The sequence below is a fragment of the Papio anubis genome, chromosome 1, assembly GCF_008728515.1.
Source record: "Papio anubis isolate 15944 chromosome 1, Panubis1.0, whole genome shotgun sequence".
Lineage (NCBI taxonomy): Eukaryota > Metazoa > Chordata > Mammalia > Primates > Cercopithecidae > Papio > Papio anubis.
In genome coordinates, this window is record NC_044976.1 from 161,102,918 (window position 1) to 161,110,708 (window position 7,791).

Below are 7,791 nucleotides of genomic sequence, written 5' to 3' on the forward strand. Positions count from 1 at the left end.
AGCCTCCTGAGTAGCTGGGACTACAGGTGCACACCACCATGCCTGGCTAATTTTTGTATTTTTAGTAGAGATGGGGTTTCGACATGTTGGCCAGGCTGGTCTTAAACTCCTGATCTCAGGTGATCCATCCACCTCCACCTCCCAAAGTGCTGGGATTACAGGTGTGAGCCACCACTCCTGGCCATTAATATTCTTAGAAACTAAAATTTTCAGTGTAAAAGTGATATCAGAATACAATTTAAAACTTTTCAATTAAAAACCTTTTAACTTTTTAAAGTTAAATAAAAACCTTGTAATCCTAAATTTGAATAAAATGAACTTACGATTTTTTTCTCCTAAAAAAGAAAAAAGGAATGTCGGAGCTCTGTCCACTAAAAAGGCTTAGAAACCATAACCAATTTAGTAGCAATTAGCATCCTCATGCCTAGGCTGTGTCCTGTAAATACCATTTTCTGTTAAACGGAATCAGAAACCCAGGCTCCTGATAGAAATGGCTGATTCTCAGTCTGGGACAAAAATAATGTAAGATGGGCCAGGCATGGTGGCTCACACCTGTAATCCCAGCACTTTGGGAGGCCAAGGTGGGTGGATTACCTGAGGTCAGGAGTTTGAGACCAGCCTGGCCATGTCGAAACCCGGTCTCTACTAAAAATACAAAAATTAGCCAGGCGTGGTGGCATGTGCCTGTAGTCCCAGCTACTCCGGAGGCTGAGGCATGAGAATCGCTTCAACCTGGGAGGCGGAGGTTGCAGTGAGCCAAGATCCCATCATTGCACTCCAGCCTGGGCAACAAAGCGAGACTCCATCTCAAAAAAAAAAAAAAGTAAGAAGAGCTGGCAACAAGCTCCATCACACCAGAAAGCAAGGAAGCTTTCAAAGACTACTGGGTTTTATGTGTCAAAAAGACCCTAAAGCCACCTTGAAGAGGTTCCCACTGTCAAAGATGGGACAATTTAAGCTTCAGAAAGAGTAGTAAGTGCAGTGAACCGAAATGCATCAAATATGTTAAACATTCTTAAGTCTGGCCTAACACAGTAACTCACACCCATAATCTCAGCACTTTGGGAGGCAGCAGCAGGAAGATCACTTCAGTCTAGGAGATGGAGACCAGCCTGGGCAACACAGTGAGAAACACATCTCCACAAAAAATTTTTAAAAAATTAGCTGGGCGTGGTACTGTGCCTATAATCCCAGCTACTCAGGAAGCTGAGGCAGGAGGATCGCTTGAGCCAGGGAGGTCAAGGCTGCAGTGACCCTAAATCATGCCACAGCACTCCAGCTGGACAACAGAGCAAGATCCTGTCTCAAAAAATAAATAAATAAAAATAAATCTTTGAGTCTGCCAGGCGCAGAGGCTTACATCTGTAATCGCAGCACTTTGGGAGGCCGAGACGGGCGAATCACCTGAGGTCAGGAGTTCAAGACCAGCCTGGCCAACATGCTGAAACTCTGTCTCTATAAAAATACAAAAACTAGCTGGGCATGATGGCAAATGCCTATAATCCCAGCTACTCGGGAGGCTGGGAGGGGAGAATCGCTTGAACCCAGGAGGCAGAGGCTGCAGTGGGCCGAGATTGTGCCACTGCACTCCAGCCTGGCGACAGAGTGAGACTCTGTCTCAAAAAAAAAAAAAAAAAAAAAAAAAAATCCTTGAGTCCTTAGTGACTAAGGGGAAAAAAAAAAAAAAACATGCACACTCATAGGTTACCTTTGGAAGATGCCGGAGGATCAACTCCTTAGCCCATGGTTACAAAGCAACACTCTTAATCAGTACAGCCATCTGTGCAGTGCTGGAACATTTCTGTAAAATACCTCAGGCTCCTTGGAGTGCTTAAAGAAATCCTGAAAGTACACAATATAAGTGGGGTATGATGAAAAAGGAAGACAGAAGATGACAGATATGTTGGGAGAGAAATTAATAGACTAATGGTCCCAGTGTGGTTGAAAATGATCATGATGGGAGAAGTTGAACAAAGTAAAGCTGGAAGAAAAGGAGGTTGTTGCCAGATAAAAGAATATCTGATTTGGTGATCCAATTTGTCCCCTGCCGAGAAATTTAGAGTTGCCTTGGGAAAACCTAAGATGCTCTTCTCTTCATCTTTCAAGAGTTTAATGTTCCATGAACATGCCTAATCTTGAAAGGGAGAATCCAGCACAATACTTTTTCCTCTGGAAAATTAATGTATATTGACAGCAGGTTTCTTTTCTTTTCTTTTCCTTTTTTTTGAGAGAAGTCTCTCTCTTGTCCCCCTTGTTTGAGTGCAATGGCTTTATCTTGGCTCACCAGAACCTCTGCCTCCCAGGTTCAAATGGTTCTCCTGCCTCTGCCCCCCAGCTGGGATTAAGGTGCTTGCCACCACGCCAGGCTAATTTTTGTATTTTTTAGTAGAGATGGGGTTTCACCATATTGGCCAGGCTGGTCTCGAACTCCTGACCTCAGATGATCCGCCCACCTTGGCCTCCCAAAGTGCTGAGATTACAGGCGTAAGCCACCGCGCCCGGTCATACTGGCAGCAGGTTTCTAAGTATGCTAATGGTCATAGCTCTTATATGATGTCCTCAGAGTACGACATCCTTGCAATATTGAATCTAGGGAAACCTGCCTGAGCCTCCCTTTGCTAAAGTTTACAAGGGTAGATTTTATAGTTCACTAGCTGTCTATTTTTCTAACCATTCAATGACATCTTTCTAAGTTCAAGTTTTAGGATGAATGTAGAGTGATAAAACAGATCTTATTTTAATTCGGCATTTCCTAAGTTGTCATCCCAGAAGCTTTGCTGTCAAGAATTATATACTTCTGTGAATGTATCTGTACCAGGAGTTTGAGCAGAAAAAATAATAGTGATCACTGAGATCACAAACTCTATGATGTATATGAGATTAGTAGGATGACATTTCTAAGATTATTACATTAAAATGTTTATCATCTTATCGTAAGTATTAAATTCCTCTCTATAAAAGTTTTCATCATCATGTTATGTTTTGTGGTTACTATAAAGCTATGTAGTGCATATTGAACTTGAGTGTCAACCATGACTCTGTCTCCTTCACCCTCTATGTCCTATCTATCAAGAAGAACTATTGACCTAACTTTTTCTTTATCTCTTTATTCTGTCTACTTCTCTTTTTCTCTACTGCCACTACTTCAGGCCACCCTAAAGTTCAGGCCATCTCCTCTTCAGGCTGAACTATTGCCTCAGCTTCCCACCTTGGTTTTACCCTCTACAATCTTCTCTCCATATTTTAGCATCCCCTGCAATCATTTCTCCATATTGCAGCATAAAGAAGTAAATCTCTGCTGTTAAATGCCACTGACATTTTGGGGTCATTTGTTGCTGCAGTATAACTTGATCTAAGAAGACTAATATCTAACTTATTTCAGTTCCTTGGATGTGCTATACCTCACTTTGGGCCTTTCCTTCCTCTTCTTTTTCCTATTTTAATTGCCCCAATTCCTCTTCAGCTTTTAGATCTCAGTTTAGATGCCATTTCCTCTGGGAAGCTTTCCCTGATTCAGCAGGTCTGGCTTATGTATCCATCCTTACATTCCTATGAAACTCTGTAATTCCCTTAACAGCACTTACTATGGAATTGTCTGTCCCCCTCCTTCACCTGCCTGCTGGAAGCTTGGTGAGGGCAGAGACTATGACTTCCTATTTCATCATTATATTCCCAGTTCTGGGCACATGGCAAATGCCATAAATCTGTTGAATGAGTAAATAGTTCAATTCTTAGAATTTGAATACTTGGTCATACTACTTATCAGGAAAAGATGCCAAGGCAGAAAAAGTACGGAGGTCCAAGTTCTGATCTGATTCATTGTGATAGCAGTAGGAAAAAAAAAAATCAATGGCAGTCAAATACTATTAAACTGTGCTTTCCTGTCTCCACCTTGATGAAAATTTATACAGGCTTTCCAAGCCTCACATATTAAAAGAGTAAGGAGTAGCTATAAACTAATATGTGTGAGACTGAAGTTTCCCGAGATGAAAGAATGCTAGGCATTATTATTTCTATACATGTTTCAACAGCACATGAGAATAACATACAGGTCAGCTCACATTATTGCAGCATTTCCTGTTCTAAGACACAGCTTAAGGCAAACTCTTAGAATGGTTAAGTAGGATGTATGCATTCCACAACTCTTGCCTAATTGAGTCACCCTTGTATACTTTCCCGTCCCTCCCTGCCATAAAGCATATTAAAATTGTATTAGTAACGCCATCTGTGATTTCCATGTGACCTAATATAAATAATGTTTTCTGTGGCCCCACAATTAAAAAACCATCATAAAACCATGTCAGTGAAGATCTTTCGTGAAGAAAACAGAAATGAGAGTTTAGATTAATTATACTGTGCTCTGGTGAGACCTACGAGGAAATCTGATTCTGAGCTTTTTGATTAAAGAACACAGAGTGGGAAAGAGTCACAAGTGAGACCTGAGTGGCTCTGAGGTTTGACTTAGTAACCTTGAAAGGTGAAGAACTTGATGTTAAAAATTAGGCTTCACCCAGCATCCTTACTCACATGTAGAAACGAGTTGCAACTCACTGGGCTTCATTCATTCATTCAGAATGAATCATCCTGCTCATCAAGATTGGCTACTTTTCCAAAAGTAACAATAAGAATACAAACATATACAGCAAAGGTCTAAAGCTTCCATAAGAAAACTAAGGAAAGTTGGGCACAGTAATGGAACACGTGAGTGTGAGTTATGTCTAAGGTTTCCAACAGATTGGGAATTTTAGGAACACTAAACATGGTTTTGGAACCAGGTTTCCTGATTGAAACTTAAAGGGACATGGTTTTATACTTAAAGAAAAGCTTGAAGGCAGTGTAGTCTAGTGGATTTAGGAGACAGACCTGGGCTTAAATTCCTGCTGTGCCACTACCTAGCTGTGTGACCTTGGGCAAGTTGCTTAATTACCTTAACCTGTTTCTTCATTAGTACAATGGGGATAAAATACCTACTTTATAAGATTACAGTGAGAATTAAATATGACAATGTGTCTAAAATGCTTTGCACAATGCCTAGCCATAGACAGTCTAATTAAATAGTAACTATAATCATGGAGCTCTCCAGTGAAGAACTGGACTGCCCTGTAAGGTGGGAGGCACCCTGTCTCTAAAAGCATTCAACAAGCCGGTTGGTCCTGTAGCAGGGTGATATAAAATAATTCCTCCTACAAGGGTATGGAGAGTAGCAAGGGGTGGTGATTGGACTCTGATGAATGCATTCAAACCTAAGATTCTATGATACATTAATGCTTAAATTGCTTTACAAATATTGATTCTAAAATAAAATGGCCCCCCAAATACACAAAACTAAAATTGCCGGACTACAGGGAAAAATGAACACATCTACCTTTACAATGGGAGATGGATTGCTTGATCTATTTTATCTACTAACAGGTAAGAGAAATACTGATGGGGAAATACTGATGGGGAAATCTGAACATGAACATTAGTAAAGACACAGAATATCTGAAATACCAAGTTTGATTTATTTGCAAGTATCATGTATCTATCTATTGGTAAATAAACATTCTTCTCTGGTTTTAAAAATATATAAAAATTGACCATAGACAAGCCATACAGCATGATCGGGCTACTGTACTCCAGCCTGAGTGACAGAGAGAAGATCCTGTCTCTTTAAAAAAATAAAATAAAAAACAGAGAGAGAGAGGAAAAAAAGACTTCATAAAGAAAATGAAAAGATTTTGGACTAAATCCTGGATTAGGGGAAAAAATAGCTCTAAAACATCTTAATGGAACAACTGGTAAATTTTCAATAAGGACTGCATGTTAGCTACTCATACTATATCAATGTTAAACTACCTAAATTTGAGCCAGGCCCAGTGGCTCATACCTGTAATCCCAGCACTTTGGGAGGCCAAGGCAGGTGGATCGCTTGAGCCTAGCAGTTGGAGACCATTCTGGGCAACATGGCAAAACCCCATCTCTAACAACAAAAAAATTCCAGGCGTGGTGGGGTGTGCCTGTAGTCCTAGCTACTCGGGATGCTGAGGTGGGAGCCTCACTTGAGCCCAGGAGGTGGTTGCAATGAGCCGAGATTGCACCACTGCACTCCAGCCTGGGTGACAGAGTAAGACCTTGTCTCAAAAAAGAAACAACCTCAATTGGAACATTTTTCTGTGAGTATAAAAGAGAGTATCATTGTCTTTGGAGACATATGCTACAAGTACTCCCAAATGGTTCAGAAAAAAATATATATATAGTATACATATTTTTTATATATTGTATCTCCTACACACAAATATAGCAAACTGTGAACCTATGTGATGGGCATGCAGGAGTTCATTAATTCTGAAACTTTTTGATAAGGTTGATTTTTTTTCAAAATAAGTAAAAAAAATTTTTTTTTATTTTAAAACACACACTATAAACAGGAAGATATCTGCAACACACACAATTAACAAGATTGTTATTCATTTATATACATATATACGTTATATATACACTTATATATGTATACACACACACACACACACCCTTAGAAGGGGAAGAGAAAACATGAAGGAATAATCAACATATTTCAAAGTGCTCAACCTTATCAGTAATTACGGAATGCAAATTAAGACAAAAACATGGTATTTATTCTGGGTAGACTAGCAAAAATTAAGAAGTGTGAAAATAACGAGGATTAGAGAGAATTGTGGTCGGTACTGGCGGCCGTATAGATTGGTACAACCACTTTGAAAACAATTCTGCATTATCTTTGAAAGCTGAACAGCCCCCATAGCCTCTGATGCCGTAGTGCTGCTCCTAGGTTCAAATTAGAGTCCAGCGCAAGCACAGAAGGTGAACAAGAATGCTCCTACTAGCCCTGTTAGTAATTACTAGGGGCAGATTCAGGTTTTGTGGGGTATGAGCTTATATAATTGGAGAAGAGTGAGGCTTTTAAAGAAAAAGATTCAGAATTATGAATAAAAATTAGGTTCAAAAGTGAATATTTTTTATAATGGCAAAAGAAATTACAACAATTACAAATTTCACAAAACCCAGGAAAAGAGTTCTGTCATAGGTATGTGACCTACAAACTTGGGAAGTCTGATACATTTAGTCTGTGTGGTTCCCATCAAAAAAGAAAATACTTAAAGCGCATTTATAATCCTACCCGCTACAGTATTGAATACATTCCCAACAGGAGAAAACTTCCTTTTGACTAGGCAGTAACAAATAAATGTTCTGTTAATACACTTAACAACTTGGATGAATCAAAAAAACAAATGTTGAGTGATAAAAAGCAATTCCAGGCTATATATAATTTTATAAAGCTCAAAAAGAAAAATACACGAATACACAGTTAGGAATGCATCCAAATATGATAAAACCACTAAAAATGACAAAGAGGGACAAAACGGAAGATGGTGGTGAGCTAAGAGGCCAGGAGTAGAATCCTGGAGATGCATGGATACATGCTAAATACTGATAACGTGGTGGAGTGATACTTTCATTAGTATACTTTACATTTTACATATTTGGTAAATAGCTATTTTGTATGTATCGAATATTACATCGAAAATATTTACTTAAGGCACCTGAATGTAAGCTGGCTTCCCTCCTTCCTCTCCCGTGCTGTCTCCTTTCCCCCATCACTTCTCAACTACAAACTGCTTGGGACACGTGGCTCCAGAGATTGGCAAAACAGGGAAATGTCAGCTCACAAGGACCAAGAACCGTGACTTGTGTTACTTTCTTGTTGGTGTTGGGGCTGGCGGGGAGGGGTGCGGTGGTGCAGGAAATATTATCCAGCATATCAAATACGCC